We start from the raw sequence: 13,219 nt of genomic DNA, 5'->3' as shown, positions 1-13,219 counted from the left end.
TAATCGTTTGACTAATTGTTATATTATTTTCCATGACATCTGCAATTCAATGGGATTACGCCATCTGCGGAGTCGACTGTCGCCCCATCCATAGTTTCCTTTGCCCTAATAGAATTATTACAAATTGAGTCTTACATTGAACAGACAAGAGTCGAGCACCATCAGCTGAGCTTTGGGCTTCTAGGCCTGATCCTAGGACGTGGCACTTGTAGGTAAAGAAACAGGCGAAATTAGTTTTAAATTAGTTTTTAGAATCAATTTTTTTAGATCAACTGGTGTCATAAAGTTGTACAGATTTGTAAATTACTTCTGTTAGAAAATCCTAAGTCTTCCAGTACTTATCAGCTGCTGTAAATCTCCAGTCTGACACAGTGCTCTCTGCTGCCACCTCTGTCCATGTCAGGAACTGTCCAGAGCAGCAGCAAATCCCCATAGAAAACCTCTCCATATATATATAGGAAAAGTTCCCGGATAACGTTTTACCGAATGGGATCCCTGGAAATGTGTTTCTATCCCGATTATCAGTCAAACAGAGAACAGGAACACAAGACCTTCATCCATAGCTGACCCCATAACACTCAAACATCTTTCCAGCATTAAGATAAATCCACAATTACCTGTTTCGATGGGGTTATCCGGACGGGCCCAATTTTTGGGCGATTTTGGGAGGGTGAAAACAATTCCATTCACCCCCTGCCCTGCATCTAGCTGCTCCAGTCCCAAAGTGTGCGGTTACTTCCAGAATGTTGAGATTGTGACTTCCAGGCCCGCTCAGCCAATCAGCAGCAGAGGCGGGACACCTGGGCCTGCCACATCACATCTCAACACCCCAGAAGGGACCATCCCCTGCCTGGGCATTGCCAAAAAAAAGGGGTCCCTAGTGGACAATTCCTTTAAAATGAAGCATTCTTCCCTGGGAATCCCTAACTGGGTCTTAGTTCCATAGATCTCTGGTTGACAAACATTGTCTGACCATGATGGTGTTTCCAAGTAGTGGTGTAGCTACCAAGATGGCAGACCACACAGCTGCTATGGGGCCCGGGCGGTAAGTGTGGTCTGCCATCATGGTTCCCTTAAAGAGCCCCCTCCCAATCTCAGCAGCACTATCAACCCAGTAGGTGACAAGAACCCCTCCAATCACCTAACAACCCCCCCCCCTCCCAGCTGTCCGGGGGGTTGTACCCCATACTCACCTGACCAGTGCAGCGCTCCTGCATTCTCTTTGACTTCCCAGCACATGTGTTACCTCACTCATGTGCCGGGAACCCATCAGATCGGAAAAACGCTGGGCCAAGTGAGAGGTGTTCATGGGGTTCAGGGATGGCACCCCACCAAGGCACCCCCCCCCCAACTGGGCCTGAACCAGATTCTTGGGGTCCCATGAATCCATGCTACACCTTTGTCTCCAAGCCCCTAGAAGTAAAATGTAATATATAGAGATGAATATAACTGGAGCAGCTCGAGTCCAGCCATTCGGCATTTGATTACCAGTGGCTGAAGAATTTGGATGCCGCCATTGGGAGTCCTGGGACAATCGGACTCGAGCATGCCCCATGCCCTCATCTCCAGTAATATCATATCCAAGGCGGCAAATAGAAAGGACATCACAGAATCATTGCTCCTAGTCGTATATAAAACCATCCCTTGTCCGATAAGTAAAATAGTCTAATAACTGGAGAATAAACCATAAAAAATTCAACCCAAGCGGAGGACGTCCATTGTGTAAACATGTCGGGTATAATTGATGCTCCTGCGGATTCTATTCATACTCTCATGTTTTATAGATGAGTTAATATAAAAGCCTTACCTGATGTGTCCACCATGCTTCATTTACCGTCTCCATCTTACGGTCCCGCAACGCTCCGCGCTCTGCCCTTCTTTCACTCAAGTCTCCCTTTTGGTCTGAACTTTTTGTTAATTTGACGGGAAGCTTTTCAGCGAGATGGTATCAGCAACCACATGAGGAGCCATGGGAGACCCTCAGCCCCATACGTCATGGTCGGAGATCGGAGCTGTGTATGTTTGAGCTATTTCTCTCCACATTACCTTAAAACTCTATTGTTTTTATGGCTTTTATGCTTTTAAGAGATTCTCGGACTATATGTATAGAATCTATTAGGGGATATGGATGTACTACAGGAGAGTACTCAGGATTCCCCTCTAAGAGTCAGAGCTAAGAGAAGCTCCAGTGACTTTTTCCACATTTCAATGGAAACCCATCGTGATAAAAATGTCGTTCACCTGTGGGCATCGTGTTATAGAGCCGGAGGAGCTGAGCAGAATGGTATACACATCTGTAGAAAAATATTTAATAGAATTTCTTATTTATTTATGTAACATCTACTCATTCTAAGCCAAGGAGTCCAGTGGGTGGAGCCACTTAGTGACTGACAGCTAGCACTGCCCACTGGACTCCTTAACCCTGGAAACTCATTGAATTCATTATACTTTGGGATTGGGTAGAAACCCAGGAGGAAAGAACCTCAATAAAGAGTAAACGTAAGTTATCTATTCTTTATGTGTTTTGCGTCCGTGTTCCCCTCCTCCATTTTCCATGCATTGGTCCTCCTGGCGCTCCGTATCCAGCTCTACCATTACGCGGTGTTATGTTCTTTGCTCAGGATCAGCGGTGAGGAAGCCTAGCTACCAATCCGACAGTAATAAAGGCATCAGTGTTGTCATGGCAACGTCACTCTACTAGGACTGTGGGCCATGACATGGGCACCATAGGCACAGGGGGGGGTGAAGGAATCTTCCCCTAACATGCGGTATATATTCCTGACCTAAACTCAGGGAGCTCAGCAACTGATGGAGAAGAGGAACAGAGATGGCGGCATGTGCTGCGGAAGCCACGTATGGGGCCTAGGGAACCTGATAAGGTAGGCCTCAGAATATAAAGGGGGACATTTATCAATGGTACGCCAGCTGTATCCCCGGGGGAGGGGGTACCGCAAGGTGCCTCATTTACCATGATTTACCCCTGCTCACTGTGCCCCTCTTAGTGAATCCTGGGTGAAAATTGGGGGTGGGGCCTAATGTAAGACCTGTAACGCCTGGAGGATTAATCACAGTGAGTTAATTAGAAACTTCACCTCAGAAAATCCCTCCCAGCATTACAAAGAAGCTACAATGTTGCAGATACAGCCTGCTAGGGAATTGTTTAGCTTGTTCAGCTGTCTCAGAAGGGAGGGGGGAGGAGGGGGAGACAGAGAGAAAAGCTCACACACATATTTTTGTGTCTTCAGCAGAAAGCAGCAGCTGAGAACTGGGGAAGGAGACTGAATAGATAATAACAAGTATGGAAGGAATTGTCAGTCTCACCATGGGCAGCAACATATCAGAAGTTATGTGTGAGCGGAATACTCCTTTATCATCCATGATACGCCCTTATGTTCCCCCCATCCCAGGCTCCCCTGCATCTATTCTGAGCAGATATAATAAAACACAACAACACATCCATTTACCATATACTAAACGCTGAGACGCTTGGAGGAGACTTTATTGCGCGCAGAGATGTAAAATAAATCTTAAAGATTTACCGCCATGGCCGCACAGACTCATGAAGCCAATTGTTGTGGAGACGAGATGTATTAAAGAACAGATGGAGCAAAGGTTTGTGGGAAAAAATAATATTTATTAGCGGGAGAGAGAGACATCACATGATGTGACAGAGCGCTGTCAGCCAGAGACGGGCCGAATTGTTTCCGATGTGGCAAAAACCCGACAACGTGACAGACGGCAAGATAAAGCGAGATATTAGAGCGAATGAGAGAGCCGGGAAAGAGAAAGAGAGACAAATATAGTAATTACAGGAGCGCCGGCCGCGGCGGATGATGAAGGGAGCGAAGAGCCAAAAGTGAAGGAAAATGAGCGGAGAGAGGAAAGAATAAATACGGAGAGGAGCCGGGGAGGATAGATGAATCCGGGAGGGGGGGGGGATATATATATATATCGCCTCCTTCATTGTGCTGTGATTTCCGAGAGAGGTCAGAGCAGCGGCCAGCCTGTGAATCTCTCGCTCTGTTCACCGCGGCCCTGAGAGACCTGGAGAGCGAGGTAAAAGCATCTATTATTTAGAGCCGGCCTCAGGTTTCCAAATGGATTCTTCACTTTAATAAACCCGAGAGTGGGTCCTCGGCCTCCTGCAATCACACCGCCACTTAACCCCTTCCCTGCCGGAGGACCTGGAGCCGCCACGTCTGCAATGTGCCGCCCAGTAACAGGTGTTGGTTTAAGACACAGAACCGTTAAAAAGACAGCGGCGGCGGCAAAGGGGTTATGTATTATGTATGGGCCGAGGAGGCCGCAAAATCCAGATTGGGGGACACGAGCTTCACTTATTCCATGAAAAATTTACCTCAAATGATAAATAGTGGGAAATGGTCATAGATGGCGGAGATGGGATTCTTCACCCCAGAGGATCAATGAGGATTATTTAGGACAATAAGAATTTATAAACTTTGGTGCACAGGTTTTAAGGTTTTCATGGGCTGTTCAAAAATCTACAGTCTTCCAGTATTTATCAGTTGCTGTATGTCCTGCAGGAAGTGGTGTATTCTTTCCAGTGTGACACAGTGCTCTCTGCTGCCACCTCTGTCCATGTCAGGAACTGTCCAGAGCAGCAGCAAATCCCCACAGGAAACCTCTCCTGCACTATATTACTATCATACCTGTGGGGCTCTAAAAGACCTAGAATCTCATATAAACTATTATACAAACATAGCTCAGCAGGTGGAATCGGATTACCAGATATTGAACTGTATCACAGATCCACAATCTTATCTCAGACATACGCATGGTTTAGAAATAATACAACTCCCCCCTGGATGACTGTCGACAGTATTTAGTCAAACCATATTCACTCCAGTCATTAATGTATGCTTATTTGTGGCACCTACCCACTCCAAAAATCTGTTCATGCACCACAATGGCAGGTTTAAAAACTTGGATTGTATCTCACACCGCTATAGGCACAAGGCACTTACCATTGGATATACTCCATATAGCTATCCCTAAGATTGACTTATCTAATTGGATTACACGAGGCTTGTCTGAGGTGAACCAGCTATTCCGAGAGGCCATTCTCCAAACGTATTTAGATTTGCAGAAAACTTATGATTTGCCCAAAGAAGAACTTTACAAATTCTTAAAAGTAAGAAACTACGTAATGACGAGGACACGCACCTCCTTGAAATGTAGCTCGGAACTTACACGATTATTCAATTTGCAACCAAAGGGTATTAAACATGTTTATAATCTGCTGGGTAACCTACTGGTATCTGAACCTACAGGCCCTTTTGAAAAATGGATATCGGACCTAAATATATCGCCTTCGGAAAACGATTGGAAACAAGTTTTTCGTTGGTCGTATAAAGCTGTCCACTGTACATCGCATGTGGAGAATAGCATTAAAACCAGGCTACAATGGTACTGCACCCCTATGAGGCTCCATGAAATGTTCCCCTCTACCTCACAAATGTGTTGGAGGAACTGCGGTAATGGGGGGTCTTTGTTACTGTATTGTGGGGCTGCCCTCTTGGGAGTACGTACTGGTCAGAGGTTTCAGATATAATCCATGAAACTTTTAGATATCCAATATCTATTACACCCCAATTGGTGATGTTATTTTTGGGAATACAACATATAGCACCGCGACACAGAACATTACTCTGCCTACTTATAACCATAGCAAAACTACTAATCACTAGGCGCTGAAAACACCCAGTATACCATCGAAAAGAGAACTGGTTCAGGAGATAAACCTACAAATATAAGGAGGCTATAGCCTATAGCAACAATACTATCGTAAAATTCAGAGAGATGTGGTCACCATGGACATCTAGTCCACTCTTTTTACCTTAACTCTTTTCTAATTGTTTTATTACTCGGTTATTATTTGTTTATGAACATACTATTAATACATGCAGATTTATTTCACTTTCATGAATAACTCTTAAGATATATCGCTAGATTATATGTCACCGTATGTTTATTGTTTACTTTTCCTTGTTATCCTCTATAATTTATCTGTACAATGTGCTATATATTTTGTCTATCTTGTTTGCAAAATTTGCTATGTTTAAAAAATTCTATTGAAAAAATTCAATAAAATATATTGAAACAGAAAACCTCTCCTGCTCTGGACAGTTCCTGACATGGACAGAGGTGGCAGCAGAGAGCAGTGTCAGACTGGAGGGAATACACCACTTCCTGCAGAACATACAGAAGCTGATATGTACTGGAAGACTGGAGAGTTTTAAATTACAAATCTGTATAACTTTGTGGCACCAATTGATCAGAATTTTTTCCAGAGTACCTCTTTAACTTTCAGATTTGTTTTGTTACTGCTTCTGTAGAGGTAAGTGGTGATATATAACATTACAACGTCAGTTACTTCTCCCGCCCAACGCCCGTCCTCCTCATACACAGGAACGCTTGGTATGTGTTCTCTATTGGGAGGGTAGGGGTAAGCTGCAGCCATGCGACTTATCTCTCCATGAACAAAGGGGTTGGGCCTGAACCCTATCTCTACTGACATTATTTGTTGGAGGACAGTCGAGAGAGCCCTTATACTGATGGACAAACCCTTTGCTAGATGTATGGGGACCCTTAAGAGGTACATGACGTGAGTTTCTTCCCTGTTGCTATGTTATTACTGAATACTTCACCAAGGCAAGAAGCTCATTCTGACACCGACTACACAAGGCTGAGGGAGATTATTACCTATTCTGTGCCACCCGCACCTTTCACTCCTCTGGGCTGTAATGTCATCTCAGTTCTTCTTCCAGCTGTTATTGAGTTGGTTTTCCTACACACGGTCTGAGTGGGAAGGAAACGCAGCAAGTGGCACCTCTACCGCCCAGTAAATGCAAAGTATATCCAAGCTGTACATAAAGAACCTTGGATTTGCTGACTGTCCTCTGCTGCCACACACCTCCAACACCCATCAGACCCAATAGCCACAGCCAGTCCTCCTTTACTTCTATTAAAATGTGCACAGCAACAAAGCCGGCTGTCTTGACTCTTCCGCTGTCCATGCTGGTGGAGACTTTACCTCTTGGGTCGTAGGGTCCTATTCCACAGGCCGAGGAGGGCTCGATCAACGATGTAAATGAGCGCCGATCTGCTAGATCGGCGCTCGTTTACTGGGCCTATTCCACGGCCCGGTGATCGTTGAGAGAGGGCTGCAGGGACATCGTTACCGATGTCCTTACAGCCCTTTCACCATACATTACCTGTCAGGTCTTCTGCTCCGCTCCCAGGGAGGAAGACGGAGCGGAGCAGAAGAAGCCTGGACAGGTAATGTATGGCTGCTGCTGCTTCTCAAATCGTCGGTCGCCTGCCGTGCACCGCTATTCAACCGTAGCGATGCGTGGTGGGGGAACGATGATTTTAGGTCTGGCCCTAAATGAACGATCAGCCGATGACACGATCATCGGCTGATCGTTCTCTCTATTTCACCGAGCAATAATCGGCCGAATGGGTCCGATTATCGTTACTGTGGAGTAGGGCCCTTAGATGGCTGGTGGAGTCTTTTCCTCTTCGGTCTTTGATGGTTGGTGGAGTCTTTTCCTCTTCGGTCTTTGATGGCTGGTGGAGTCTTTTCTTCTTTGGTCTTGGATGGTTGGTGGAGTCTTTTCCTCTTTGTTCTTTGATGGCTGGTGGAGTCTTTTCCTCTTTGTTCTTTGATGGCTGGTGGAGTCTTTTCCTCTTTGTTCTTTGATGGCTGGTGGAGTCTTTTCTTCTTTGGTCTTTGATGGCTGGTGGAGTCTTTTCCTCTTTGGTCTTTGATGGCTGGTGGAGTCTTTTCCTCTTTGGTCTTTGATGGCTGGTGGAGTCTTTCCCTCTTTGGTCTTTGATGGCTGGTGGAGTCTTTCCCTCTTTGGTCTTTGATGGCTGGTGGAGTCTTTTCCTGTTCAGTCTTTGATGGCTGGTGGAGTCTTTTCCTCTTTGGTCTTTGATGGCTGGTGGAGTCTTTTCCTCTTTGGTCTTTGATGGCTGGTGGAGTCTTTCCCTCTTTGGTCTTTGATGGCTGGTGGAGTCTTTTCCTGTTCAGTCTTTGATGGCTGGTGGAGTCTTTTACTCTTTGGTCTGTCATGGCTGGTGGAGTCTTTTTCTCTTCAGTCTTTGATGGCTGGTGGAGTCTTTTCCTCTCTGGTCTTTAATGGCTGGTGGAGTCTTTTCCTCTTCGGTCTTTGATGGCTGGTGGAGTCTTTTACTCTTTGGTCTGTCATGGCTGGTGGAGTCTTGTCCTCTTTGGTCTTTGATGGCTGGTGGAGTCTTTTCCTATCCAGTCTTTGATGGTTGGTTGCTGGCGCATGCAATGTCAATGAAAAACCACAAACAATGGAACCACGCACACTGTGTGCAGAAGAGATCACTCCAATCACATGTATGGCGGCCAGTCCAGGCCAGTGTTTGTTGGATTCCTTCACAGACCAGACACAACTCATCCAATTTATTGATTTACTGATCAGGTGATAATCTAAACCAAATCTTATTAATAAAGCAATAGTATGAAATACACTCCTTTAGTCATCCTGTCGTCTTGTTATAGAAGCAGCTGGATGTCAGGAACAGGTTAGTAGTACCCGAAAAGTCAGCGTAATCAAAAATATTCTATAGACCATGCCACAAGAGTCAAAAAGAAAATTTCTGAGTGAGGAAAAGAAGGGATCAGTTCTAGCGTTACTGCAAGAGGGACACAATGGGTGACACAAAAGGATAAGCAGCAAACACTGGGGACAACAAAGCTACAGGGTGGAAACAACTCTCTACTTAAAGAAGTCCAGCGTTTTTTTTACAGCTGGCAGGGGGAAACATACCTCTCCATGTGAATCCCTGTGTCAGAGGCTCCGAAACCCTCTCCAGAAGGCATATACCCCCGAGTTCCAATATTTTCACGACTCTGGGGAAAATGTCTGACCCGGATGATGGATGCCCCATTAGCCAATAAGTGACTGCAGCGGTTTGTGATGTTGAAGAGCTGAGAGCTCGAAAATGCCAACATGTTCCCTGGAGCGGGGGCACGGGGAACAGTAAATATGCGTTCTTTATCATGTTCTCCCCACCCCCTGCCTGAACTTATTTATTTGTTTCTCCACCAGACTTCTCCTTTAATTGTAAGAAGGCATCAGGTGACTAACAAAAGTCAAGTCAAGTGGGAGCAGGAGTAAAATGTATGGACAGGAAGGTTTAAAAAGCTTTCAAGAAAGCTGAAGTCATGCCAGGCCCTTCATCAATGAGAAGCAAAAAACAGGCTGAAGCTCGTAAAAGACCAAAAGACCATAGAGGACTGGAGTAGGTAACTGCCCAACACCAGTTGTAATGGTTAGATAGAGTCTTGGAGAGGTATACAAGCCGCTGTGTCTCACGCTTACTGTGAAAGTTGATGAAAGGTCGGTGAAAATCTTGGGGTGTCGAGATTTGTTTTGAGAATCAAGCCAAGTACAAAGTTCTCCTAGAAGACAACTTACTTCTGCTCCGATAATGTTCCCCAACTCTGATTATTGACTTTTTTAGTAGGACAATGCCCTATGTCACACAGCCAAGTCAAGCATGGTGTGGAAGGGATGGATGAAGGACAACCAGATTGAGACCTTTTCATGGATAACCCCATCTCCAGGTCTAGAACGTGATCCAAAACAAAACGGATGGCTACGAGGGCCGGCATACATAGCTGGACTGCTTGAATTTCTGCACCAGGACTGAAGTTACCCGACAGCAATGTGAAAGCCTGGTGGACGCACGCCAAGACATATGAAAGCTGGGATTAGAAATCAGGGGCTTTCCGCTAAATATTGATTTCTCGACTTGGTGAAATATTAGTCCTGCGTTGACTTATATTAGGTCTGATATTACGGGAGCCGGCTTCTTACTTTGACCAGGTGTCAATAAAAAAAGTAAAAACAATATATTTAGTCTGGAATTTTGGAAAAATGTTTTCTGTAGTTAATAGAAGACAAAAACTACTCAAACACCCATAAAACTGGAGAAACTGGTCATTTTACTGGGGTCTTTTTTTCAGATCAGTAAGTGGACATGTAGGATGGTGGCCGTCCCCAGTGCTTCAGGTTGGGCTGGCCTCTGGGAATAGACAAGCGCCGGGCGTGGGGATCTCCGCACCATCTTAAGTCAACGTACCTGATGGTAGATTCACTTTAATGCGCAGGACTTACCCACTTGATTCTCCTTATTTCATCCCTTCCATGTGGCCGTCTACTTCACCACGGGGGAGAAGGTGCAATTTATTTATATTTTTATGCAATTGCATTTTCTTTCTCTAGCCAATCAGATTCTGCCTGGCACAAATCTACTTCCATCTGGAACCAATCGTTTTGCAACCCTTCCCAGCTTCATGAAATTCTCGTCTCACTGTCCTTTCCTCACCTGATATCTTGCTCTTTCTATTAGGATATATTATTATACTAGATAGGATTTCCGTTATAAAGTGCAGGTAACTGCAGGTGCCAGAGGGAGCCCAATGCCACGTAAGACAACGCCAGTAATATTAATGGAACGAGATAGCTGAGGATACATGCTAGTCCTGTTATATTCTGCATTGGGACTCTGGAACTTGAAGTTCCTCCTCTATACCTCTATAAGATGACATATAGTAACATAGTACTGCGGCCATGTTAGTTAGCATATAGCTAGGGCTTAGAAGAACTGGCTGCTAAGATCCAAGTTGCAAATAACCAAACTGGTCATTGCCAAAAACTGGTGCTAGATGTTTGGGTTCTGCAACGTTTTCCAAACCTGAGTGTGTGGCGTATGACTCCTGTGGCTGCAGAAGTAGGATGTCACCTTAGGGCTGCCGGAGTGCCTATGGCCACAGGCTGTATCCATGTTTTCCAGGAATCCCTAGGGCAACTTCCAACTTCTCCAGCTTGCAGAAAATCAAATGCATTGCCGAACCTGAACAGTTTGATGGATCTGCTCAACACTACTGCTTGTGTGTCTGGTATTATATCCATAGCAAAGTATAAATCCACAGTATATTCCACCAAGAGGAGGGAGTGGGTTTGCGGAGAGCGCGGAGTGTTAATGCTCCACACAAATCATTGTCTATTTAGTGGCGGAACGTTAATGGATTTTTCATTAAAAAGGTTTCATAAAGTCTAGAATCCGGATCTCAGCCCTTATAGTGGCCGGATACAACTGTATTAGCAGTAGGTATAGAGGCCGGATACAACTATATTAGCAGTAGGTATATATAGAGGCCGGATACAACTATATTAGTAGTAGGTATAGAGGCCGGATACAACTGTATTAGTAGTAGGTGTAGAGGCCGGATACAACTATATTAGCAGTAGGTATATATAGAGGCCGGATACAACTATATTAGTAGTAGGTATAGAGGCCAGATACAACTGTATTAGTAGTAGGTGTAGAGGCCGGATACAACTATATTAGCAGTAGGTATATATAGAGGCCGGATACAACTGTATTAGTAGTAGGTATAGAGGCCGTATACAACTATATTAGCAGTAGGTATGGAGGCCAGATACAACTGTATTAGCAGTAGGTATAGAGGCCGGATACAACTATATGAGCAGTAGGTGTAGAGGCCGGATACAACTATATTACTAGTAGGTGTAGAGGCCGGATACAACTATATGAGCAGTAGGTGTAGAGGCCGGATACAACTATATTAGCAGTAGGTGTAGAGGCCGGATACAACTATATTAGCAGTAGGTATATATAGAGGCCGGATACAACTATATTAGCAGTAGGTGTAGAGGCCGGATACAACTATATTACTAGTAGGTGTAGAGGACGGATACAACTATATTAGCAGTAGGTGTAGAGGCCGGATACAACTATATTAGCAGTAGGTATAGAGGCTGGATACAACTGTATTAGTAGTAGGTGTAGAGGCCGGATACAACTGTATTAGCAGTAGGTATATATAGAGGCCGGATACAACTATATTAGCAGTAGGTATAGAGGCCGGATACAACTATATTAGCAGTAGGTATAGGGGCCGGATACAACTATATTAGCAGTAGGTATAGAGGCCGGATACAACTATATTAGCAGTAGGTATAGAGGCCGGATACAACTGTATTAGTAGTAGGTATATATAGAGGCCGGATACAACTATATTAGCAGTAGGTATAGAGGCCGGATACAACTGTATTAGTAGTAGGTATATATAGAGGCTGGATACAACTATATTAGTAGTAGGTGTAGAGGCCGGATACAACTGTATTAGTAGTAGGTATAGAGGCCGGATACAAATATATTAGCAGTAGGTATAGAGGCCGGATACAACTGTATTAGTAGTAGGTATAGAGGCCGGATACAACTGTATTAGCAGTAGGTATATATAGAGGCCGGATACAACTGTATTAGCAGTAGGTATATATAGAGGCCGGATACAACTGTATTAGCAGTAGGTATAGAGGCCGGATACAACTATATTACTAGTAGGTGTAGAGGCCGGATACAACTATATTAGTAGTAGGTATAGAGGCCAGATACAACTATATTAGCAGTAGGTATATATAGAGGCCGGAAACAACTGTATTAGTAGTAGGTATAGAGGCCAGATACAACTATATTAGCAGTAGGTATATATAGAGGCCGGATACAACTGTATTAGTAGTAGGTATAGAGGCCGGATACAACTATATTAGTAGTAGGTACAGAGGCCGGATACAACTATATTAGTAGTAGGTACAGAGGCCGGATACAACTATATTAGTAGTAGGTATAGAGGCCAGATACAACTATATTAGCAGTAGGTATATATAGAGGCCGGATACAACTGTATTAGTAGTAGGTATAGAGGCCGGATACAACTGTATTAGTAGTAGGTACAGAGGCCGGATACAACTATATTAGCAGTAGGTATGGAGGCCGGATACAACTATATTAGCAGTAGGTATAGAGGCCGGATACAACTATATTAGCAGTAGGTATAGAGGCCGGATACAACTATATTAGCAGTAGGTATAGAGGCCGGATACAACTATATTAGCTGTAGGTATAGAGGCCGGATACAACTATATTAGCAGTAGGTATAGAGGCCGGATACAACTATATTAGCAGTAGGTATAGAGGCCGGATACAACTATATTAGCAGTAGGTATAGAGGCCGGATACAACTATATTAGCAGTAGGTATAGAGGCCGGATACAACTATATTAGCAGTAGGTATAGAGGCTGGATACAACTATATTAGTAGTAGGTATAGAGGCCGGATACAACTGTA

The sequence above is a fragment of the Dendropsophus ebraccatus genome, chromosome 14 (assembly GCF_027789765.1).
Source record: "Dendropsophus ebraccatus isolate aDenEbr1 chromosome 14, aDenEbr1.pat, whole genome shotgun sequence".
Lineage (NCBI taxonomy): Eukaryota > Metazoa > Chordata > Amphibia > Anura > Hylidae > Dendropsophus > Dendropsophus ebraccatus.
This window is presented reverse-complemented; position numbering follows the sequence as displayed.